Genomic DNA, 25,402 nt, shown 5'->3' on the forward strand with positions numbered 1-25,402 from the left:
CTGAGTCTGTTTGGGAAGCAGATTTCCTAAACAGATGCATTACGACTCCTAATGAAGAAAAGATAGTTCTTTCACTTGCTGTAAGAAATGCTTCCCAAAGCACCTGTTTTCTGTGTTTATCCAAACTTCAAGTATTTTTTATCATAGTTTTTTAACCTAAGTTCTGCCTCCCAAAATGCAGGTGTTTGTGGTGTTGACTTAATCAATATTTTCCTGTATAATCCCCATGTTTTTTCCTTTGATCAACAGTGCAGAGGCAGCACAAGCTATCCAAATTGGCTACTTTCCCGTAAGTATTATTTTACATTCACCATGCTGAACTGTGTTTGATATTTATTGATCTACATAGCTGATGTTTTTTGAGCACAACATGATGCTTGTGGGTCAGGGATTTTTTTTTAACATTCGGTGCTCATCTCTATTTCATAAATCAAAAATATAGTATTTCCTGAAAACAAAACCCTTGTTTTTAATGCTGCCCTGTCCATAGAACCAGACCTCCATTAACATAGCTCCATTGACTTCTGCTGGGTGTACTGATTTTAAACGACTAAAAATCTAGGTTGTGATATATTGGGCTAAATTAGCTTCCTGTACTCTGGTCCACATTCATCCCACTTTACTTTTTGTAACCAAGGCACCTTCCTTGGGAGCACATTCACATCATCTACAGTCTGTCAATAGAAAAGTAGCTGCTGTAGTAATATGAAAGACATATGCATTACCAGAGATCTTAGCTGTAATTTTTCTCTGGACATGTCAGCTTAGGGTGATTAGGTAACCATCTTGCATAGCTCAGATCAGTACCTTAAACCGTGTGATGAATCTGAGCTTTAGACCTTTCATCCAGGGTCCCTGAGGGCAAGTGGGATTCAGCTTCAGCTTTAGACACTTCACTGTAGATGTCTAAAGATAAGGATGCAAGGAATGCTCTTTCACTATGAGGCTGGTCAGTCATTGAAAATTACTCTTAGGTTTATATGAGGAAGAAAGGGCAAACTATTTTTCTCAATACACAGAGCACATTTATTGTAGTGTGTCAAGAGCTGGCTGAATTTCCTATATTGTCCATAGAACAAAAAAATTGAAAACTTAACTCTTAATAAAAAAAATATTTTTGTGCTTGTAAAATTTCTGTTGTGACATTTCAGAAAAAAACCCACAAACCAGCAAACAAACAAAACACCTAGTTTGGTAGCCTTCTGCTTTTGACTGAAAGTTCAGGTCCCCTGGCTGAACTATATCTCCTAACTAGTACAGTGATATCCAGCCTCTGTAAGCAGACGTGACTCAGGATCAGGTCCTGCAGAAAGTACTCTTCTGAGCTATGGCATTACAGGGCTGGGACTTTACTTTTATTAGGATACACTAAACTCAGAACTCCAGGGAAAAAAAATCTAAGTAAAATATTGTGATTCTCTCAAATAGGTTTCGGAGGAGTTTTTGATCAAAATGAAACAGACAAGTCCCAAGACACCATACAGAGACAAGCATTTTTCACCAACAATAAAAACATCTAGTCCAAAATTTAGACAATAATCTTCTGCATAAAGTCTAATAGAAATCCAACAATCATGTTTAAAGTGTATATTTTTCATAAATAAATATTAATAAGTTAAAAAGGGCTTCTCACATTTTCCATGTTCACCTGAGTGATCAAGTCTCTGAGACAAAATTATTGCTGCTTTCTAACAGTATCAGAGTTGAAGCACTGCAGGATGAATTTTGGTCTTGTCACCACTTCCCTGCATACCCCAAACTGAAAACACCCTACATTTTACCAACTTAATGAAAGATTTCATTCTTGTGGGACTTGAATGTTGTCTGGGTCAGGCACAGCAATCAAACAGTTACAGTGAAGGATGAAGCATCATACCAAGATAAGCCTCTTCCCTTCTTCTGCACCATAATTTTCCTGGTGAATATTTGTAAAAGAGTCTTTATTTTACAAAGAGAAGAGTACACTGCAGCAGAACCAAATGGGCAATGTTTTTTTTTTCATATTTCAAAAACATGGGGTTTCTTCATCTGTTGTAAACCAACAAAGCTCCAAGTGAAAATCTGGCCTGACATTTAAAGTAATGGAAAGGCTGTACAAAATGCTGGGAAGCAAGAACGGCAGAGCCAGGAACTGCTGGAAGACCTTGGAATTGGTTTCCCCATTCATGTGATATGGAAGATAATGTCTACTACCCTTTCTAGACTGCAATGCTTTAAGAGAGAGAGACTAATTAGGACTTTGGGTGGGAAACTTTTTGCATTTTTGAGTTATAGCAAGTGTTAAACAATATTCATGAAGCTATTTAGCTTCTTGCAGTTCAATATTTCTTAGGAACAACCAATGGGAAGAGATCAGATGTTTGAAGGCTAGGCTACTAAATTTCCTGAAGACTTTGAGCCAAATATCCAATGAAATGATCCCATCGAATAAGCATTAGCTTGCCAATCAACAATTTGTTAAATAGCCAATTAATGAAAATTTGATAAGATATGATGTTTTTTTAAGCAAAAAACCCCAACCTTAATTTACATTCCAGATGGCAAAATTGGGTAAAATGGGCAATGAAATGTTAGAAAAGGGGCAAGTCCAGCCAAAGCCTTGCTTGTTTTTCCAAGACTGGGTTAGGTAAAAAAAAAGTGTGGCTCAAGTCTGAAGTATCCCCCCAGAACTAATGTTTCTCAGATCTGGCAGGCCAATAAGCAGACATTCAGTGTATAAATAACAGCCAGACATTTTATTAGATTTTCTCCAAATTTATCAGTTTTCAGGAATCTTAAACTGAGATTTGTTTTCTAGGTGTTTGTGAAAATATTATTCCTGAGCATTTTTGAGGGGGTAGTTAAGAAAAGAACCAAGATCAAAATTTGTTCTTCTAAACAGCCCTCTTATTTTCACTAAAGGATGTAAATCAGAGGAAAATTAGGAGAATTAGCATTCATGATGCTCAAGAAAAAAATTGTTTGCAGGAAGGGGAACTAACTGGTACACTTAAAGATTGGGGAATCATTAGCTGTCTGAACAAAGTCTGTTGTGAACCATTCCAGACAGCACTTATTCCATGGTATTTCCATATGGTTACGGGGAAAATAGAATTGCATGACAGTGAGATACTTGACCCAAAACACATGGCAAACCTAGGAGATGGCAATTACAGATCATCATGGACAAAAGGAGCAGGAACACAGTGAAAGAGAGATCTGCTGTTGAGAGACAGTAAGGAAAAGAAGACTGTGCCTTCACTTACTGCCTGCCACATTTAAGAAGATGCAGCCCTTCACTGTAAAGCATTTACATAAGACTTCAAGTAAGGCCAGACCCATGGATTTGGATAAAAACAGTTCTCTTTGGCAAGCAGCAAATGAAAGTGTGCTGAAGGTAGGCTGGGTATCCAGCAATCTCCAATTCATCCACAAGCATGGGTTATAGTACAACATAGGCATGTAAATTCAGAACAGAACTATCTCCTTGGTAGACAAGAAAGTTCAGGCTGGTAAATATACGATAGCTCCATTCCTGTTTTGACAGTTCTGTGGGTCCAGCAATAAATTCTGGACTGATTTTTATTTGATCCCCTCACTGTCTCATGATAAATTTGTGCCAGCACTGACTCTCAAAGTACAGATTATATGCTTCCCTTTCACATCATGAGACATTAAATTCCACATATATCACACGTTTATAGCAGATGTTCCTAAACAGACAAACCAGGTGCTAAACATATTTTATTCTGATGGGTAATTTTTGAAATTATTGCAATCAATGAGCTAATAATGCTGGTGGTAATGATGAAGTCAAGTTATTATTACCCATTACATTTAATCATTGACAGCAAGTTAATTGGACCTAATTGGAGAAATCATCATAAATAACATGGAGCAGATGGCAGACGTTTGTTTTTCCACTTCCAAATCTATCTAACAGAGTAATAGATAAAGTTTGGATGAATCAGTGTAAAAGGGCAGAGAGCGTGTATATTCCCCTATAAAGCTATAGTTCCCTTTGGCAAAGTTGCAAGTCCAAAAGGTGCAGAGAGCTTTGACAATGTTGGATAGCTAAACAAAACTTTTTAGCTGTACCATGTCTCCCAGCTTTTTTATACGCTGGTCACAATCCTGAGTGCTCTCTTAGTTTCAGCAATGAGACTAGAGGGTGATGTAGGCAAAAGGGTACAAATTAAAAAGGAATCAGGGAAGGGAAAACTGATCTGCTCAAACAGATGTGTTTAAAATACAAACTTCTTCATCTGACCTTATCACTGGAGACTCCCTTTGGGGAGAAATAGGTGCTTCCTGGGTGTGACTGATTTCATTCTAACACAGAGAGGCTAGAATAGCAAGCCAAACTGTTCCTCCCTACCAAATATAAATGGTGTCAGATGGAAATGTCGACACACAGATGTCTAAGTGAGACGATCCCACCCAATTTATACACAAATTGAGCCAAAGGCTAGGAAATGGAGCAAAAAATTATGCTTCCCTTAACAGCAGTATGTCCACACAGGACAAGAAGTAGTGACTGCAGGAATGGGAGCAGTGCTCGTGCTTTAACCACCAGGAGTTGTAGCATTGTGGTTTCCTCACAGGTCAGCAGCCCAAGCTTACAAGGGCTTTTGCTAACTTTCAAGATGCTGAAGCTCAGCACAGATTAACAGCAGGAATGGTCCCTTACATGCATGTTGCCTGCACTAATTAAGACTCTTCCTGGGTGTTTCCCAGGCACAGCTTCAGCTTTTCCCATTAAGTAGCTGAAGTCACCTACCCAGTCCTTGAGTGTAGGGAAGTTTAGAAATATAGAAGAAACCAGACCAGTAGAGTCTCTGCTGCTTTTTCTTTTGTTAGTTTAGATCTAATAACAGAGTCCATAAACTAGTGTGATTTTTTTTCTGAAGTCTGTGGTGTTTGTTGGTATTGTTATCTTTTATTCTAAGAGAAAAAAATAAACACTTAAAAAAGGGCTGACATCTTGGGATACACCATCCCGTATTATTGAGATGTATCAAGAATGTATCCTTTTGTCTGTGCTTAGTTCTATCTATGTGTATTTCAGATTTTCCTCCTATCTAATAAATATTTGACTGTTGTCTGATTTAAATGGGAAGTGTCTCACCTGCTTTTTTGTACTACATCTAAACTGCAAGGACAGGAGAAGTAGAACATGCAGGGGTGTACTCTGGGATGATGGTGCTATAAATCTAGAAATATTTTTCCACTCCTTACATCCGTGCTTGCATTCATTTCTAAGTGCTCCCATGCTGTTAGGAGAACACTTGACAGCAGTCTAATAATAATTCTCTTTCAGATGCAATTAGTGATTAATGCACATAATCACCTTTTCACTGAAGAAGTGATGCAGAGCCTATTGCCTGGCTTTCCCCTCCTGCTTCTACAATGTTCAACCTGTGATCTGCTACTTTAAAACTGACTTCCTCTTTTTGAAATCTGACACAAATAAGTGAAACAGAACTACTAAATCCCAGAGGTGGTGCCCTCAACCACAGCAAGAAGGTTTCATACCCTGCAGACAGGGAACAGCAAACAGCATGGCATGAGCCCTGGGTTCTGCTCTGGTTTCCTGGATTGCTAATCCTTGTAACAGGTGGTTTTGAGAAAAACTGACTACAGTCAGAGTTTACTCCTAATTCCCTACTGATAGAGGGTTTATATAATGGTTTAATATTCTACAACTAAACCACAGTTAGGAAGTGAGGTATTCTGAGCCCCACTGAACATTGTAAATTTGTTACTGACTCAGTCCAGGGTTATTTTGTAAATTAAACCAAAGGTTTAAAATACTATAAAAATGGTATTTGAACCACCCACAAAAAATGCAATTTTATATGGTTTAGCTGATACACAATAAAAGGATTTTTAAATGTTCTGGATTTAAGTTCTCTTATTTTCCTATAAATGTTTCTAAATTGTTTGCCTCCCTGTACAATATTGTCATAATATTACTTCTTTCCATTCCTTCAGTGTAAATGTCCATTCAATATCTTGCATAAAATCTTCATCTTCAAATGCAATATAAACAAAAATTTATTAATTCATCTGTGCACATACATTCACACTCCAAAAGTTTCCATACAGAAAAAATTTTCAAGGAAAATCTGAATTTTGATCTCAATTTAATTGTGTGAAAACTTAAAGCTTTTCAGTGCACATTTAAGCTGAATGTGGTGAGTTATTGTAAGACTGTCTTTATCTCTGGTACTACATTATAAATAATAGCGTGCACAAAGATGTGCATAACATTAACTTTGGTTGTTTTCTGCATTTTTTTCTTCTATTCTTTTTCCTTGTTTGGGTTCTTTAGTGCAATATATTTTAAAATGTAGTACTAACATGACAATATTGATCTCTAACCATGTAAAAGTTAAGCATTTTGTGTAAACTAAAAGTCTAGTTTGCCTCACAAGCCAAAAGAAAAACTCTTTTTTCCATTTCTATTCCAGATACTTTGAGAAGGTGATTTATTTTATTTTGTTTGGATTCTGCAAAACTTCCTGACATTTCATTGAAAATCAATGTGTGGACTGTATGCTTGATACAAGGGATTTTTTTTTCCTCTTCTTATCTTCTATTACAAACCTCACAGGTGTGGGAAGTTTTATGTCCCTTGGACATAGTGGTTTTTCAACAGTAATTGCAGAAGAAATCCTGATGCCTCATCTAGTGCTGATAGCTAAAGGTGAGTTATTTACCCAGTTGAAATTCTGCAAAACAAACTTTGAATTTCTCTTTCCTATAAGAGAAAGCTGAAGATGATGCTGAACCTAGCAGCTCTGGAAATGTTGCATCCTAGATGGAAGCCATTCATCCTTCAGAGAAACTGACAGAATCAGATGGCAAGGGATTCAACTTGCTGATATGTTTTCAGTAAAATAAGAACCCACTCAAATTTCTGATGTTCCCTGACTAAATTACTGAACTTAATCAAAATGTTTTGGAGATACTAATATTTGAAAGATGGTTTTTCTGCCAAAACATAAACCAGAGAACCTAATCTTTAGCAAAAGCTCCCTCTCTACAGCCCATATGTAATATTAAATAATCTTACTAACCAAAAGTTCACCAACCTGCAGCAAGTCCACCTAAGAGTGATGAAGTACAGTTGCCTAGGACAGCCTGTAACAACAGGGCTGGCTGGCACACCATGCTCATTTCCCTTTTGCTCTCTCCAAGCCTCAAGTCATTGTAGCTCAGTCCTCCAGTCTGTTTATGAAAGTTGGTAGGCATTTAGAAGTTAAATGCAAAAGCAATGAGTTTCATACTACTTCAGTACTCATTAGAGAACCTGAAGCTCACCAGGATGAACCTGGTCTCACTCTGTTCTCTGTTTCACACTGGTTAGTGGTCCCCAAGGGCTAGTGCCTTCTCACTGAGAAGTCACAAACACAAAGCAGCTGATGTGTAAAGCCTCAGTAGTTAAACTCTCATAACTATGTTCCCTGAGCTGCATTGTGAGCAGGCAACAGCAGCAATCTGTGAAAATAAAAACAGCTGAACCAAACACAACAAGAAACACTGCCAACTAGCTCAAGCTAAGGTCAGTTATGAAACACAGGGAAACTCCTGGACGGAAGGAAGGCCATGTAACCACTGCATAGCAATTAACTTTGATCAGAATCTATCTAAAGTGATCAGATAATCCAGAAAAAAAGAGCTTTTATCTATTTTTCAGTCTTCTTAGACTTCAGAAATCTTTGCTTTCATTACTTGCAAAGTGGGAGGACTTGGGTTAAAACTTGAGTGGGATTAGCTAAGGCGGAACTTTCAATAGTGTCTCAGCTACACTTGCAGACATTTATACTTTACCCTTTTTAAGAGAAACGAGAAGTGGAAAGCTTTTATCACCTGCCAGTTTAATATTTTCATAGGAAAACCTAAAGTTCTGTTAATGGACAGCTGGTTAAAGTGCTATTATTAGTCAATATTAAAGAAAGAAATCCAAAGACTGGAAGAGGCTTTGGAAGCAAAAGCAGCTGGGAATCCTAACCTAATAGAAATCAGATACAGAAAAGATCTATTAAGTCATCCAATCAATGCTCCACTTAATATAAAATCATTCTCAACACCAGATTTTCTAGTGCTTTGTCCAGCCTGGATTTAAATATCATGAGCAATTGGGTTTCTGACACTTCCCCACAATCCTGTGGACCACTCTGCCAGGAATTTTTCCCCCTGATATTCTGCCTATATTTACCTTTTCACACTATTCAATGTATGTTAACATTCCTAAAGTAATTCCCTTCCTCTTTTTTACTGTCAATTATTTTTACAAGGTTTTCACTAGTTTTAATTAACCAACCTGCTTTATACTTTCCATTTTAATGTTCTAAGAAGAAAAATTTTAAAATTACAAGAGTTAACCACTTCTCAGTTTTGGTGTATTGGATCAAAAGCTCAGTGGAGATCCTGAAGCATCACAGCTAATCTGGAATGATTTGAAGCTACTTAATCTCCAAAATGTTTGAGAAGTTTTTTGTTAGCTGGACATATATTTTGCAAGTGAAAGAGATTTTATATTTTAATGGCATCAGCCAGGTCCCCTTCTTTATTCACTTCTTTCCTCACCTCGGGCTTTCTCTGATAATTCTGGAGACATACATTCCTACAGAGCTTTGCTACTGCTTATTACCATTTTTTTGCATCAAGATATGATCAATTATAGGTGACTTCGAGTTTCCCTAGGAGAACTAGCATGTGCACACCTTTGTTTCAGGAGTCTCTAGGAAGCTTCCTTGGCCATTTGTTGCTACCTTTTGCTCTTTTTCTCCTGTAGGAAATCTGTTGTATATCATCATCATACGTTTCATCTTCCTGTAAGTTGTGTTCTGGAGAAAGGTGCCAGTAGGAAGAGTTTTTCACTTGTGAAAAGCTCGGGGAAAATGATGGCCCCAAGGACTCTTCAAGACCACATCAAAATTTTGAAAAGAGACAAAAAACTATAGGTAAAACTTACAGGCATAGGAATTTTGTTATTCAGAAGTGCTAAATGAATTGTTATTCTTGCTCTTCACAGTATTGAAAGACAATGGTTTTCTCTTCTAAGGCTGAAGGTGAGCCACATACCCTTTATACTTTACACTTTTGATCATGAAGGTCCAAACAGTAACACCACTTATGCCATGTCAAAATCTTAAAAAATAAGTTCTTGCAAGCACAGAACCCATGTCTGATGAGGAAAGACTTGGCTCAGCATTTAAGTAAGAGAGGACCGCTCAGCTTAACAATAGAAAAAAAAAGTAAAACATGATAAAGTGACTCAAACACAATATAAAAGTTGTTTGGAAATAATGAAGATAATTAAACATTAGATGAGGACAATTAAATGGTGAGACAGCTCTTTAAAGTTGTAATCAAATTTGAGTCAGTTTCTAAAAATATAAATTAATGCTTAAATAGAAAATACTGGTCTGAGACAAAGGGTGATCAAGTGCTTTAGTTTGTGTTATGCTATGTGTGATAATAGTCATGTCTCAGAATCTATGTATTAATTTTGTTGCAATATTTGCTTCTGAATCTACACTAAGTATTCCTTACAAAAGAATGAAAAAGAGAGAACCCCCCCCCATACACGTTTCCATTTCACTCTTGTAATTAATCCATGATTATTAAAGGTGTACAAGTCTGGTAACTTTACTGATATACTCTCTAATTTTACCTTGATTTTCTATTAGAAATTCCTGATCAATTAATCTAATTCCACCTGGTTAGCTTGTGGTAGTTGTACAGTTTGCCCTAATGAGCAGACTTCTTGGCCTGGTGGCAGATTACCATTTCAAATGAACCGCCAGGTGCAAGACACAGGAAAGCTGGGTACAAAGTTCCATATATCTTAGGATAAAGCAGTATAATATTTCAGCAAAAATCAACACTAACACTTTCTAGAAGCCTCAATTTGGAGAAAAAGATCTCTGACTTAATACTGTATGTCACAATGTAACAAAATATTTATTACTATGTATTTCAGGGTGGGAAAAGTACATTATATTTCAGAAAAACTGAACACTGATCATCACATACAGAATGAATTTAACTACAAGCCTTCTAAAGTACCCCAGGAGCATTTTACAGACTTTTGAGACATCTTACTGGTTCCTGAGAGACTCTTTAGGTTTAGGAACACTGTTTTCAGTTTAAAAGGTGAGGCAATATCAGGTTAATATTGTATATTTATTAGAAAAGACTGACTTCCTGATATAGCCTTAAACTCTCAGTATTGAAATAAAGGCATTAACACAGTTTGTTGAATGGGAAAAAGAATTTTGGTTAAGAAACAAAATAGCGAGTCAGGAAGTCAAACCCTGTGTGAGTTTGACTGGTTAGGAATATTTTCATATACTGAAGAACATATTCAGCTTGCCCAATTTGGATGCTGTATAGTATTAAATTGTAAGGGCAGGATATTTTTCCTAGGTCTTTAAAAATCACTTTCAGAGGAACCTGCCTTCAACACTTTAAAAAGGAATTTAGGTATCTAATTTTGCTGGTGTGAGAGTCAGGCACCTTCTGTTTGATGATCATCCTACTTAGACTAAATACCTAGAATACATCTTGTAAAGTCCAGTTCTGGCAGTACTGGACTTACAATATCATTGGAGAGAAATTCAGACTACTAACAGTTCATTATCAGTTCTTTCCAAGCTTTCTTTAAATCACTCCATTTTAGGGTGGTCTCCATTTCAGGCTGCACTAATTCCTTAGGCATCAACATGAAATCGCCAGTTTGTAATAAAATATACTCTAATAAGGGAAGACACGCTGTTTCCAGTGGGCAAAAGAAGAAAATCTTGTGACAAGGTATAGTAAAACCACTAGCAAAAATATTGTTTCACTATTGCATAGTATAATAGGAGCAAAATCATCCTAGTTGGTTTGAAGGATACGTGAGTCAGAAATGTGAAGGCAGACCTCTAGAACCAAATGCCAGAGCTGTCCAAAAGTATCCTGATAACAGACACTCTCACTGTAAGCATTTCATAGCAGGTGTACTCTGTAGGCCACCAGGTATTTTCATTCCCTTCCCACTAGCACAATTTATACTAGTGTGTACCTTCTATGGATTCATAAGAAACCACTGCAATTCACAGTTCAAAATTTCTATGAATTCTGAATGCAGACAGATAACATGATAACACAGCTTGGGATTTTTTGTATGTTTTTTTCCTGGGTTTAAGTAGACAAGAAGTAACAAACAAATGTTAATACTACAGTTATAACTACAAATATTACAATTACATGTGAGTGTCTAAACTTTTCAGGCTTTTCTCATCACTTTTTTTTTTTGATTTAGCCACAGCAGTAAAGAAAATTACTTGTCATCAACATATACATATTCATTGAAATCTGCAAAACTACTCACCCACGTGGGTGACAGTAGAAAATGACCTTTAGCTGTCTAAAATGTAGGCACCTTGTCTAAACTAGTTATCCAGGTTTACTTTAAATTTGGTGTAGAGTCAGAGATGTTACCAAGAGAGAGCCAATCCTATTGTAAAAAAAATTCCTAAGATAACTGATTTTAGTTTCTCCTTAGAAATGTTTTTGTTTCCATTGGCTACAGAGACACACTAGCCAGGACTGAGTCTAGATGCCTTACAGCTGAGATTAGGTCAGATTAATCCCACCTGGCTGCTGGTTTTGTCTCCTAAATCTCATGTACTTAGGAACTTAATTATCTTATATAATCACAAAACTATGATTAAAGCCAATAAAAGATGAGCATAAACAGTGGATTGAACAGTGAAACTTCAGAGGAACTCTTGACTCTAGGCAACAGTGTGATTGGAAAAATGAATCCTCCTGTATCATCTCCTGCTACAAGGGATACATGTAATTCACATTTCCTCCTCTGAGCACTCAACTGAGACTTGTTAATACTAATGGCAGTAAACAATTGTCACATGATACAAGTAGAAGTATATGGAAGTACCTACACATCCTCATCTCATTTGACATTTCCATAGTGATTCTCACATTGGTGAAGCTGGGCTGAATGAATAGTTTTGGATGGGAGTTGCTCTAGAGCACATCAATTTAAGTTGGCTTGTTTCAGACTGTGCTTTGCAGACTGCACGTTTCCCTCAGACTCTCCATTCAGCTGAGAGCACAACAGGCCAGTTGTAACATGAAAAAAGTTATGCCTGTCCATAAATCATATGTATTCTTCCTCATCAAATAAGATGCCTTGGACTGTGACAATTTCTCTTTTGCCAATTTATTTTTCAGCTGATTTATGATACTTGCACTAAGTGCATGATCTCCAAGTATCTGGAAAAGAAGCCATGTACTTTTGCCTTGAACTCACAAATGTCAGTCCCTGTGCTTTTGAGGGTGTGAGTGATTATTAATGTTCTCTTATGCTGGCTTTCTTAACAAAACTCACACTGGCTAAAATCACAACACAAATGCCTTTGTTTTCTAGCCTCTGGCTCCAAAACAATGCTCTTTTAAAAATGTTAGGAATGCCCAAATACCCAATCTTGCTCTTTGGAAAATTATAAGCATGACATTTCTCTAGAAAAAGGCACTTATCACACAAAATAATTTTTCTGTTTGATTCTATGATACCAGTTTGATACCAGTGACTTTCTTTGGAGTTCTTCAATAATCATAAGCACCCTGAGAATCAGCCCCTGTTCCTCTCAGAGCGCACTTGGAGCTGTGAATCTCCAGGCACTTGCAGGTTTCATGCACTGGCCACATTCAGAATACCCTGATATGTGCAGGGATCAGGGCTTCACCCAACATGCAACTGATCCCTCTTTGTCTCATGTCTTGCCATATATTAAAATCCTAGTTACTTTTCCAGCACTCACAAGCAAGCATAAAAATAACTGAAAAATTTCAATTCCTGTAATCTCTCTCTTTTTCATATACACAGACTAAAATCTTGCAAACTTTATTAATTGACATGCAATGATTTCAGATGATCACCTGCTATTTTCACTGACACCAGCATTTCAGACCCTCACAAGCAGCATTAAGTTATCCTCCAGAAACTTCAGAAAGGATTACCCTGTCCTGTTTATGACTATAGTTCAACTCAACATTCATTCTGTAAGGTTTCTGCTGGATGTGCTTTCACTTATGTGTTGAAGGAAACTACGAATCTTTCACATGCTGAGATTTTTCTGGGAGTGTGAATATTACTTCTAAATATAGGCACAAGTGTTACACATTTATAATATGTCCCAAGAAGTCTACCATCTCTGAGCCAGCAGACAGCTTTCTCTGCTACTGCTGTTTAGACTCACTAACTAAAAATTGACTGTTAATTGAATCATCAGGGTACATTTTATTGTTTATTGTTGTCTTTTGTAAATCTGTTCAGTTCTATGTAAGACAAGCACAAAGGCAGTTCAGTCCCCTAAAAACTTTTCACTAGGATATGGATAGAGAAAGAAGGCACTTAGCACTGCTCAGCACCACGTACCTCATGCAACCAGCTACCTCTGCTCCCTTCTCTTCACTAAGACCCTCAAGAGATGACTCTAAAGCTACGTGCCTAAGCTGGAGCCTACCCATATGTCTGAAAAGATGTGGTGGAAGGTCTTATATGTGTTATATGTATTTTTTTTGCCTCTTATTTTGGTTTTTGGATGTGTTTTTTCCTTCTTCTTCTGTTTTTATTACTTTCTTTCTCTTTTATGGCCTTTGAATGCAGATTTAAATCAACAGAGAATTGAGGCCACATGTGAGGATATCATTCACATGCCTTCCTGCTATGTTCTGTATTAGTATCGTCATTTTCCTTTGGCATTATTTCTATGCAATGATAATAACAATTCTGTGGCACCAGAATTATCCTGGAAGTGTGATATTTACTATTGTCTTGGCCTTGCCTGAGCACAGAATTTTATTTGCTATGAAATGTGTGGTATTTTTGAAGGGAAAATACTTGGTCACTGAACAGCCTTAGAAGGATGCCAACATGGGTAGATGAGATGTATTCTGCCACTGGAATCAGCAGATTTTATTATTTCATTGGAGTGTACTTTTTCTCATTAGCAAATATGCCTGCACTGGTCTAAGATTTATTATATATCTTTTCAGTATGATAATTTGGTCTACCTTTCTGCTGTCATTTTGCAAACTGAGCTTAAGCTCTAGACTTGAAATTCTTCTTAATAAATTCATGCCAAAAACTTTTCATAATCTTGATTAATAGAAATTAATTAAAAAGTCACTGCTCAAATGTAATTTTTTTTCTGGCTTCTCAGTGTTAAAAATCACAATACTACTCCATACATTAGAATATTGGTGTCAGAGAAAAGCAGGATAATAAAAATAGACTTATTTCAAGCTTATTTAATTATTAGAAGTTTTTTATGGCAAATTATTTCAGAAAATCACTGTGCAGTTTCTTCTCTCATATTAATCCATTTTTAAGTGACAGAAAAAAAGAAATAAAATATATTTATATTATTAACATAGAGTAGCTATAACTTCACTGAATTCCATCAATACCTATTGAGATTCAAACACATGCACAGCTAGGTCAGGTCGAAAAGATTTTTTAAACTAAAAGAAGCGCTAAAATTGTTGCTTTGACTCTGCAGGGAAGGTAAGTCTAAAGATTTTTGGGTTTATTCCTGAGTTACCTTGAAGGTTATGGAGGATCAGAGAAATTAAAATGAAACTTCTCATTGTATTTTAAAAGGTAATATTAATGTATTTTCTCCTGGCTGATAGGTGTTTTGGGTTAACAGGAACATCAGAAAAGAAGACTAAAACAGGGAAGGGAGAATGGAGACTGGAACTCAGAAAAATGTAGAAAAGTGAATAGGAGATAACTAAACCCACAAAACAAGCAAATGTGAGCACTCCATGAAACTATCACATAAAAGATTTAACAAATATAAATATACTTATTTGCTTTTTTTTGTAGGACAAAATTGGAATGTTCACCTTAACAGTAAATTTTGGATGTCAAAAGCGTAGATTAGCTAAAAAGAGAGTTAGACAAATTTCTGAATGTCTAGAGACAGCTCTTATAAATGATGGGCCTAAAGTAAACTGTTTCAGGACATCATGGGATGTCCTGATTTTGAGATGCTGGGAGTGTACAGCTGCAGCCCCTCTGAGCATCCACTCCTGGGGACTGTCACAGGCAAAATACTGCACAAGAGGGACACCGCAAAGTATTATACCTCAGACTCATAGAATCATAGAAGGTTGGAAAAGACGTCCAAGATCATCTAGTCCAATTGTCAACTCAGCACACCACTACCATGGTCACCATTAAACCATGATTTCAGGTACCATATCCACACATTTTTTGAACACCTCTAGGGATGGTGACTACACCACTTCCCTGGTAAGTCTCCTCCAGAGATTGACAAACCTTTCCATGAAGAAATTTTTCCTAATATCTAACCTAAACTTCCTGTGGTGCAACATCAGGCTATTTCCTCTCATCCTCTCACTTGCTGCTTGGGAGAAGAGCCTGACCACCGCCTCACGACAACCTCCTTTCGGGTAGTTGTAAAGAGCAGTAGTGTCTTCCCTGAGTCTCCTTTTCTCCAGGCTAAACAACCCCAGTTCCCTGAGCTGCTTCTCTTCATACCTGTGCTCCAGACCCTTCACCGGCTCCATTGTCCTTCTTTGAACATGCTAATATTTGTAACTGAAATCTCTTTAATGATCACAGGCTGTTTCCATCTAACTGTCTGTAGTCTTTTTTTAAAGAAATCCTAACAAATAATAACACACATCCCATCCAAAACCAAAATATCTTCTATTTCAGTGAAAGGTTCAAAACAGCTTGAGGGCACTCATCCTGGCAGTGTGAAAGTAGGCTTGAGGTTCAGCCCTCTTCCTTTTATCAGTGCCTTTACCCTTGATCTGTAGCCATGGGGTACATTAAAACATCGGTATCAGATAAGACCCTGTGTTCTGGCACAGCAGGCAATGAAAGGCAACGAGCACTTCTTTCTATGACCTGAAACTCCCTGGGAATCTGATCAAAAGATGGCTTCACCACTGAGACTTTTGTTGTGCTGGGATGGGACTCATGAGACTCATGACTGGACTTTATCTCTGGGCTGGAGCTGGCAGAAGGATGGGCTTGGTTGGCATACATGAAGTACAATGTCTAATTTAATGTTATAAGGGAATTAGTACCATCTGTAGAGTATCCATACTTTTTCAAAACATGCAAAGAGGAGTTAATCAAAACCTCAGATTTAATTCTTATTCATTACTAATATAGTTACTGCTATTATTTCCTTTCTAAAAGCCATTGAAATGTTTGTGCAAAGAACATGTGTGGTAACAAACTATGGGTTTGCTTTATTTTGCATGAGGTCACCACTTTAGGTTTACTATATGTCTAAAGTGTTTCACCTAGGTTTGAACCTCAGCCTACCCCAATTACAGTGTTAGAGTTCATCTGACTTTTCCCAAAAGTCTTGGTGAGCTATTTTATTATTTTCCTGATGAAATTGTGGAAATGTCATTATATTGCTACCACTGGTCTACTGTTCATGTACTTCATTTGGTGACACTGAAAAGCTCACGGCGCAGATCCAAGCAAAGGATAACCATGAAAATTAACCTTGTGTTGCCTATTTGGAGAAAACATGGTTTAAATTGTTGATCTTGGTGTGTCTCAAAGGACCTGTGAAATGGATTTGGAGCCAGCCTTCTCCATCAGCTAATCTATGTGTGAGAGCTAAATAAAAGAACCTTGGGGAAAGGTGAAAAAAGAGTAAGTAATTAAATATTAGAAAAAAGGGAAAATAAAAATTTGATTTATACTATTTTTAATGGGTTCTTTTAATTGAGTTGACAAATATATCATGAGGCAGAGGTTAACTAAACGACCTCTGGTGAAAACTATATAGAATAACTTAATAAAATGTTGCATGAAGCAGAAAATTCCATGACTATTTGGTACATGGGGTATTCCCTCTCTTTCAGTTAGAGGGCATTTATCACCCACTAACTGTGTCTTGATACTCAAGCAAGACAGATGATGTGGTGACATATTCAAGATTGTGAACTAATGTTCAGTCTTTTATAGAGAACAAAAAAAGGCAGTAGAATTTTTCCCCCTGACAGCTTGCCTCTCTAGACATGGAGCTAAGCAATGGTTCCTGAAAGTTTGGAGTGGATTATAGGCATGGGGACACAAGAGACTCCAGTCCACTCTCTCAATTTTTTATTTTAGTCCTGATATGTCTTAGAAACTCAATAACACCAGCAGAAGTGCTCTAACCCTACTATTTTCCAGGTTTTGTATAGGTCTTTAAAGAGCTTATCAGACAATTGTCCGTCCTCTGTCTCAGTCTGGCATAGGATGAGTGTATGTTATGTTCTTCTGAAATGTCAGGATTTGCAAGAGGGGACTCTATTTTAGAGGAAACTTTAATTGCACATGACCAATTGAACAGTTAGGCACTCTAAACAGAGTGCACCTTAATATCAACAGGTTTATAATAAAGCAAAAGATACTGACAAAAATCTACAGATCAGCTGAAGGATCAGCTGTTTTATAATAAGGTGAGACATTCTTAGTGCTCTCAGGTTGTGCTAAACAGGTCTCCTTTGTTCATACGCAGGTAACTACAACCTTGGGGCTGCATGTCTGCCACTTAAATCATCTCATTTAACCTCCAGCAACTCCAGAAGGGATCTGCAATAGCCATGTGCCATATTCATTGTCTGCAAGAAGATGGCTCAGATACCTTACATACCTCAGAAGGTATCAGCCATTTGTGTGGACAGCTGAATCAAATCCTTTCCCCCATTGATTGCAGTGGGATCTTAGACACCCAACACATAGACAGCCTCTTGTATTGTAGACACTTAGAGCCTGAAGCTGATGATGCCCCAAATTTTCCTGATCCATTCAGAGGGACAAAATAAGAAGCAATTTTGTTACATGTTACTCTTTGGTATATTTCAGGAAAAGAGCTTGATTAGTCGTAGTCACTCATTATTCACAAATTTGTTTTGATTCAAGAAGTTTATTTGGATAGGTGACTCATTTAGAGCAAATTCTTTTGTTGATTTTGATCAGTATTGGGTTATTTCCCCAACATGGCTATTTGTGCAAGTCATAAATGACTAACAGCAGAGTTGTGTAGTCTCTAGACACAACATCTCTCTTCCCACCATTCTCAGCAGAAATGTTCACAGTGTTGATTGCCAGCTGAAGAACCTGCTCAGGCCCTTCAGAGAATTTGCAGCTCAAAGGCTGGCACTAGAGAGTTTCCTCTGCTGAGCCCGTTACGTGGTGACCCTCCACAGCTCACACAGAGAGGTGAGGACTAAAGAGAGCTGAACTCAAGGCGAGAAAAAACAAACCAGTGCTGATATCAAAGGAGAACAACAGGCAAATCAGATGTAAGTCTACAGCCTTACATGGATCACCTGAGATCTTTGATCATCATTATCTTGTTTCAGACCCACAACTAGAATCACATTTTTGTGCATCAGCCCATCTCCATTTTCAGTACAATGGTGGTGGTGTTTCTTTAAAACAGCATGGATTCCTCTAATGAAGGAGCAAGTAAAATTATCTGTACTCCCCTTTACCAGAATATCCTAATCTAGAATATTTTGATAGCAGCATAAAATTCTTGGAGCTGAAGCCAAAGACGGAATTTCCCAAGGCAGAAACTGGCATGGTATTTTTCTTCTTTTGCCAGTTTTCCAAATTCAAATAATCAATACCACTACCAGATTCAACCCAGTACTAGAATGATTTTTACTGCCCACACATTGCACCAAAATTCTGTGGTTTGAGTACATCTTAGAGACAATTCTGTTTCTCAAACTGAGATATTTCCTCCAAGCAGTAATCAATTTGCCCTAGGGTATTCATGCTTCTCCCTTCAAATAGGAGGTGCAGCTAAAACAATTCCCCAGCAAAGATACAAAAAGATGTTCCACATTCCTGGATGCTTCTTCTGAACCATAGTGTATATAAAAGCAAGGAAAGAGGCTACTCATCCCATGATGCTTAATCACTATAGGATAAATTATCTGTAAGAAACATGGTAGAGTCATATCGTGCCTTTGTGATTACACAAGATGAAGCACAAAGCAAACTTTTGTGCCAGAAATTTTTCCCTCTAACTGAGCTTATCCAACTGACCTTTGCAGGCAAGATTTGCTGGCTCTTTACCCTCCTTGAGCATTCCAGGGGTGTTGTCCAGCTTAGAAGGCATAGAAAGAAGAGTAGCCTCCTTTCTACGGAGAGGGAACAAATAATTTGTCTGTATGAGAACTATGTAAAAAATCAAAACCTCATTCTTCGGTCCTCAACATCAAATGTGCCTAAGAATGAAAATACTAGCATACCCACTTGGTAGTTTCAGCATCTTTGAGCCCAGGTTGAGATTCTGTAAAATAATACCTGCTATAGGCAGCATTAGTCAATTCATTAGTTTGTGCTCTTCTAATAAAAAAGGAAAGAAACCTGTATTTAAAGCATATTTGATATCACCCTCTACTGGAAGTGGGACTGGTGTCTAGCCATTGATAATAAGCCAAGACAAAGGAAACGACTGATGGCTGAATTCAACACCAAACAGAAATGAGTCAAACAGGTATGAAATTAAAAGGCTTGGGTTTTCACCTATGTTTTTCCTTTTTTTTTCCTGGTATACATTTTTCTCTGTTCTCTGGTCTTAAAGATGCTGTGTTTCAATTATAATCTTTCATAAAGGATTGTGCTACAAAGTCTTTTACGTTATGTCCACTATTTTTAGAGAGCCTTTTGAGATTTTTTTTTTTGGTAATATGTAAATAAATAGTTGTACCCAATTTCTCATACCATTTTTGAAATCTATTTTTATAGTCAACTTTGCTATCATACATTTTCATAATCTCTTTCATGACCACAAATAGTAAGGGCTGACCTGTGAGACATAGCGTTCATCTCAGAGGATTTGCAATCTGAAAATCATTGCCTACCAACCAAAAAGAGAAAGTAGAAGCATAGGGACAGTTTAGGGCTCCTATTCCTTTCTGCAAGATCTATGCAACTGATATGCTGCTCATGAAAGAACAGAATGTTTGGACACCTGTGCCAGCTCAGTACCCATCCAAGAAGGTTTCATAACCATGCTTATTTATGTAATCAGAAGAAGATGCCAAGTCAGGTGGGAAAATAAGAGATGGAGCTTAAGTCGTAGCAAATATTCCCCAGTGAGGGGGCAAAGGGAAGCAATGCTGTTGTCAAGTGCAGAGTAGGGGGGGAGAGGGAGGAGGAAATTTCAGGGAGATTAGATCCCACAAATAGGCAGAGGAGTTAGTGGGGACAGATGTGGTAGAAGAAAACTGAAGGTTTTTCTGAAAGTCAAGGGTGAAAGAAATAAACTGAACACCATAAAAATACCCAGTCTCTGAAAGAGGTACCAACAGTAAGAGAAAACAGTCAAACAGTGCTACATTCCCCAAACAGGGATGGGTGCCACAGGACTGAATGCAAAAGAAAACACTAACCTGGACTTCAGGAAAATGATGAGGAATCCTACCTGCTCCCTGGATTTCAGGGGACGTTATTCAAAGGTAGGAGAGAGGAAGCACCTGGGCACCTGGTTGACTTAAGCCATGGAATGTCATTTGCTCAGGAAAAAGTCACTAGAGAGGCAAACCACCAGAGTAACGAATGACGAGTAAACGAGAAGCTGAAATAGGAGAGGAGCAGACTTGAAATGGTTGATAGGGATGCTTTCAAACTCACCCAGTCACCTCATATATTCTCCAGAAAGCTTTCAGTTTCCCCCTTGAGTCCTTCCCATTCAGTCTTTGTTTGACACTCTTACCAATCTACATTTCCTAACAGCTTTTCCAACTCCCATTCCCCTTCCTGATATCCTTGCCAAATCCAAGCAGTATCTTTCATTTTTTCCCTTCCCCATATCACATACCAGAACATAATTTTCACAACCTGAGGGTGCCAGCTCTGTGCTGTGCATTAAAATGACATTAAGCATTATGTGGACCAACGGAAGCTAGAATAGTTTTTTTGATGGGGTGGGGGTAGAGGGACAGGAGAGAAGGAAGAGGGCCTTGTATGTAGGCCTTCTTTAGCAGAACATCCTATAAGAAACATCTGATAATGTAATCATCACAGATATTTGACAAATGTTACTCAGCTCATTTTTTCCCTTCTTGATGACATATCCCAGGCTTTACACTGAGCTTCCCAAAGATAGATTGTGCATACAGCATGTATCTAGAGGAATGCAAAAGCAAAAAACCAGAAACACTACATTTGGGAGAGATTCCTTCACACTGACTTCTTCAGCAAGATCTGCAAATGAAGTTATTAAAATAGCTAACACAAACCAGTGTTATCTGAAAGCAAGCAAATATTTTATCATGAATAGTAACTTTGTTTAGTTTTAACATTTAAATCACCATCTCACAGTAACTGTGTTTTACCCCTTTGGTAACATTATTTACCCTTCATTTATTTGACTAGGAAAAAAATATAATGAAAATTTGAGAAAACATTTATTGAGAATCGTATCATGTTGTTTATGACTGAAATAATACGAGTAGCAAAAAGTACTTTTAAGAAATAATAGTTCAGAAATTTATCCTAGATGCTTCACATAAAAGAAAAAGTCAGACCACTCTTCCAGAAAAACATTAGAATAATGCTTACTTCAAATGATTGTTGTCATCTTAAGAGGGTACTTAGCAGAAAATAAGGTATTGTTGGAAACTTAATTTCATTTTTCGGATTTTGAAAATACGTTTTTTTGAAGGCAATATGAAAGTCTAGAGACTTTGCACTTTTCCTTAAAAATCAGTGTCATTAAATTATTTTTCTCTACTTTCTTCTTATTCTAGAAATTTTGTTGAATGGAAGTGAGTATCAAAATGGGAAAAGCATTTCTCCATGTTTTCATATTATGATCTAGAAGGCTGGAAAGCAAAGAATTACAGAAAGAGCATGTAACAGAGGATGAGAAAGGAATGACATTTTTCTGAATTTCATCAGGAAAATAGTCTTTCCTATAGGAAAAATTTGTTAAAACCCCAAACCCTTATGCACTTTATGAAAATAGTCTCCCTTCCATATTTTCATGGTACTTCCAATATACTAAAATTGTCTCACTTGGCAGCAAAGGAGCTAATTGTTCTTTACCCTTTAGAGCTCAGATAACAGCTGATCCATCTTGTTGAATTAAATCTCCTTGGACGATGCTCAGAGTGAGATCAAGGTTTTATGTTCCCCCAATTCTCTCCCCATGCTGAGGAGGTCAGACTTTGACTCCTGGACTTTCATGCAAGAAAGAATTTACGGTCTCTAAGATGCTTTAATTTTCACAGATTTAAAATTCTTAGCCCTGCTTAGCAATGTATCAATTTTATGTTTGGATCCCAAAATGTCAGATGAGAGGAAGGATATTCAGCAAGTCCCTGTGTTTATTTGACATTCCAGAACTAATACACATTGTGTGGACAAAAGCAATGTTTTACAAGTTTTCACATCGCATTCTGAAAGTAGTGTTTTCTTTATAATCTATGTATCTTTATGTAGGCTGTAGGCCAGGTTAAGCAGGGTGATGCAAAGACTGGGCAGAGGGCCTCTATTCACAAAGGAACACTTATTTCACTTCTTCTTACATGGCTATCTGTACCGCCAAGCTCACGCTGAGGGGATGTTTTACACACATCACACAGGGTGTGTTGAGCTCCTGACTCGCTCCTCTACTTTTATTCCTTTTGTGTAAACCAGGAGGTGGGACCAACAAATCTAACCATCAGCGGTGGTGATGGGGCAGAGGACAGCTTTTGAAACAGAGCCTACAATTTTAGCTGTTTGACATATCTTGCCATCAACTCATGTTATTGCCAAATATAATTTCTCTAGTTTCACAGTGTCATGCCCTGAAAGAGATTCCTTGGAAAGTGGTAGCAAAGCAGACCACTCTGAAGGGATGATATAGTGATGCTAACAGCCATAACATGGCATAGTGCCACGCTCTCTCTTTGAAATGTACAGTGAGAAATGGCCTGTATTTCCATGGCAATATATTATCTGCCTGAGAAGTAAATGTTGCAAAGCATAGAAATTCAACCCCGATCCATCAGTAACACAGATATTTTAGCAGAAAGAGAGTTACTAGTTGAGCACTGGCAGAGACATTTAGCAGGAAAGTGGTTACTAGTGGATATCACAATATCTTTAATGCATTGTTCAATTAAAGGTTGTTTTGTAATGCTGAAGCTTCCTCATCTGCAATTAGAGAAGAGGCAGAGGTTCCTGAATGCTCCAGGTCATTGGAAGAAGCATGTTCAACACCTTGTTGACCTTTCTTCTTAGTCCTTTGCGTAAATTTGAGCCAATAAGTTCAGTATATAGAGTTGAAATCCAGTACATACAATAAAAGACGCAAGGATTTTCATGAAAACTAAAGCAGATGTGCAGAATTTAGGCCCAACATTTCGATACAAGACCCACCTACTGAACTGCCAGTTCAGTAAGTACTCTTATTGTTTCCTTGGCTGGTCTGGAGATGTTTTACTCTCTGTTTCTGCACTTGTCCTATCTGGGTTGGTATATCTCTGCTGTATACCTCTGGTAAACAAGTACACTACTGCATTGACCACAGACTCTCAGTGACTTAAACTGTGTGCTCAGACCATCTCTCTTCTCTGTAATGATTGACTTGAACTCTACATGAAACACAACACTGCCACCTTTTTTCTAAATGCAGTTGCAATTATAGGATGTTCCTCCTCTTTTGAGATGCAGCATCCCACCAGCTAGAGCTGCTGCTCCAGCTGCAGGAGGCACCAGGACTCCGCAAGGTGATGGCAGGCACCCTCTCACCTGCTCAAACGCGATCATGGAGCAGAAACAAATGCTACTTCTATGACCCTACAAAAGACAAAATGGAGCATAATTCAGAGGTTTAGTGGCTACAGAACTAGTGTGACTGAGGGATAAAATGAATTTTGCTTTTTTTTCCTAGATATTTATTCCTGTTTATTTTAGTAGGTGTTGGAAAGAATAAAGATTTTTCTCTTCTCCCTGGTGTCATTTGAAGGAAAATCATCTTCATGCAACTTCCAAGAACGACGAAATAAAGGCAACATTGCCTGGCTTCACAAGTCTGACATTAACATGATGCTATAGCGGATGGATCCCCAAAACCAAGCAAAACAAGCCAAATGAATGACCCTGCCACAGTCCATCTCTACTACTAAAGAAAACCAAACCTAACAAGCTCTCAACAGGACTCTCCAAACTGAGTTGCATCATACACTTCCATTCTGCTTCAAAAGCATTATCTTGGTACACAATTTTTCTGTTTTCTGGTTAATATAGTTCCCAGATTACATGCAACAAAATTACATCAGTTTTATTAAATTACAACATAAAATGTTACTCTGTCAACAAGTTTTTTTTTTCATTTAGGTTCATACAAATGCTTATATGCATCTTGTGGTTAGATTTCAGTACAGCTGTAGAAGAACTAATTCCTGAACAACAATAAAAAAATTCAGTCAATTGCCAAGGGAAGAAAGTCAGAAAGAAAGAGATAATAGGAATTAATAATAGGAATTAATAATAGGAATTAATAAGCAAAACAGGCAACAATGAACTGGAACCTGGTGGGCCTTCAGTCATTTTACATCTAGTACCTGAAGCAGTGTGTGTAAAATCATTATCATTGTGATCTGATCTGGACTGATCATGTCTGGGGTAATTCAGATACTGAGCTACAAAGGAATAATGGCAAAATCCTCATACTTGCTGTCTTTGTAGCCAGGGGGTGCCTTAAAGCCCATAATTCCAGATGACAGAGAGTTCCCCCGACAAAGAAGATCATTTTAAAGACATGTTTCAAGCACCAATTTCAAACCTTGGCTCCAGTTTTACTTGGGTTTATCTGCATGCCTGAGGTTTATGCATTAAAAACCACTTCGCAGTACTGACAACCTAACAATAGAAAAAGTTTTTTATTGTACTGGAAGACAGTAATGCCAGGGCTGTTTTTTATTACATTCACGGATTGTTCCCAATTCTTCTTTTTTTTTTTCCATGAGGGGTTTCCCTAAGAACAGTAAGGCCTGTGGATTTTGTTTTATTTTGTTTGTAAACATATAACCCTTATGTAAAGTATTCAAAATGCAGAAACGTAGGTAAAAAAAATCATATTACAAAAAATGTAAGAGAGGAATATTTTACTGCTGCAGACACAGCATTTGTGTTTCTTAAAAAAAAAAAAACAAAAAAAACCCAAAAAAACCCAACAACAAAAAAAACCCCAAAAAAACCCAAAAAAACCCAAAAAAACCCAAAAAAACCCCCAAACAAACAAACAAACAAAAAAAAGCAAAAAAACCCCAACAAAACAACACCAAGCCAACCAAATAAAAATAAAATAAATTTCCAAACTATGATCCTTCCATCAGAACT

The 25,402-nt window shown here is 37.5% G+C and overlaps 2 long non-coding RNA genes across 5 annotated transcripts; both read left to right on the plus strand.

The window, feature by feature from the left end:
* Nucleotides 1–243: 243 nt before the first annotated feature.
* Nucleotides 244–19,812, plus strand: LOC127481717 (uncharacterized). Of its 4 annotated transcripts, XR_007908310.1 has the most exons (5): nt 244–289; nt 6,596–6,688; nt 8,783–8,951; nt 9,974–10,146; nt 17,568–19,812. It is a non-coding gene; the product is annotated as an uncharacterized LOC127481717 (long non-coding RNA). The 4 variants fall into 4 exon arrangements; XR_007908312.1 differs by lacking the exon at nt 8,783–8,951; XR_007908311.1 differs by lacking the exons at nt 8,783–8,951; nt 9,974–10,146 and adding an exon at nt 16,622–16,714.
* Nucleotides 19,813–20,023: 211 nt separating this feature from the next.
* On the plus strand, nt 20,024–24,362 carry LOC127481728 (uncharacterized). The gene is made up of 2 exons (XR_007908313.1): nt 20,024–20,526; nt 24,027–24,362. It is a non-coding gene; the product is annotated as an uncharacterized LOC127481728 (long non-coding RNA).
* Nucleotides 24,363–25,402: the final 1,040 nt, after the last annotated feature.

The sequence above is a fragment of the Manacus candei genome, unplaced genomic scaffold, assembly GCF_025592945.1.
Source record: "Manacus candei isolate 608988 ecotype Guabito, Panama unplaced genomic scaffold, ASM2559294v1 h1tg000007l, whole genome shotgun sequence".
NCBI classification, from domain to species: domain Eukaryota; kingdom Metazoa; phylum Chordata; class Aves; order Passeriformes; family Pipridae; genus Manacus; species Manacus candei.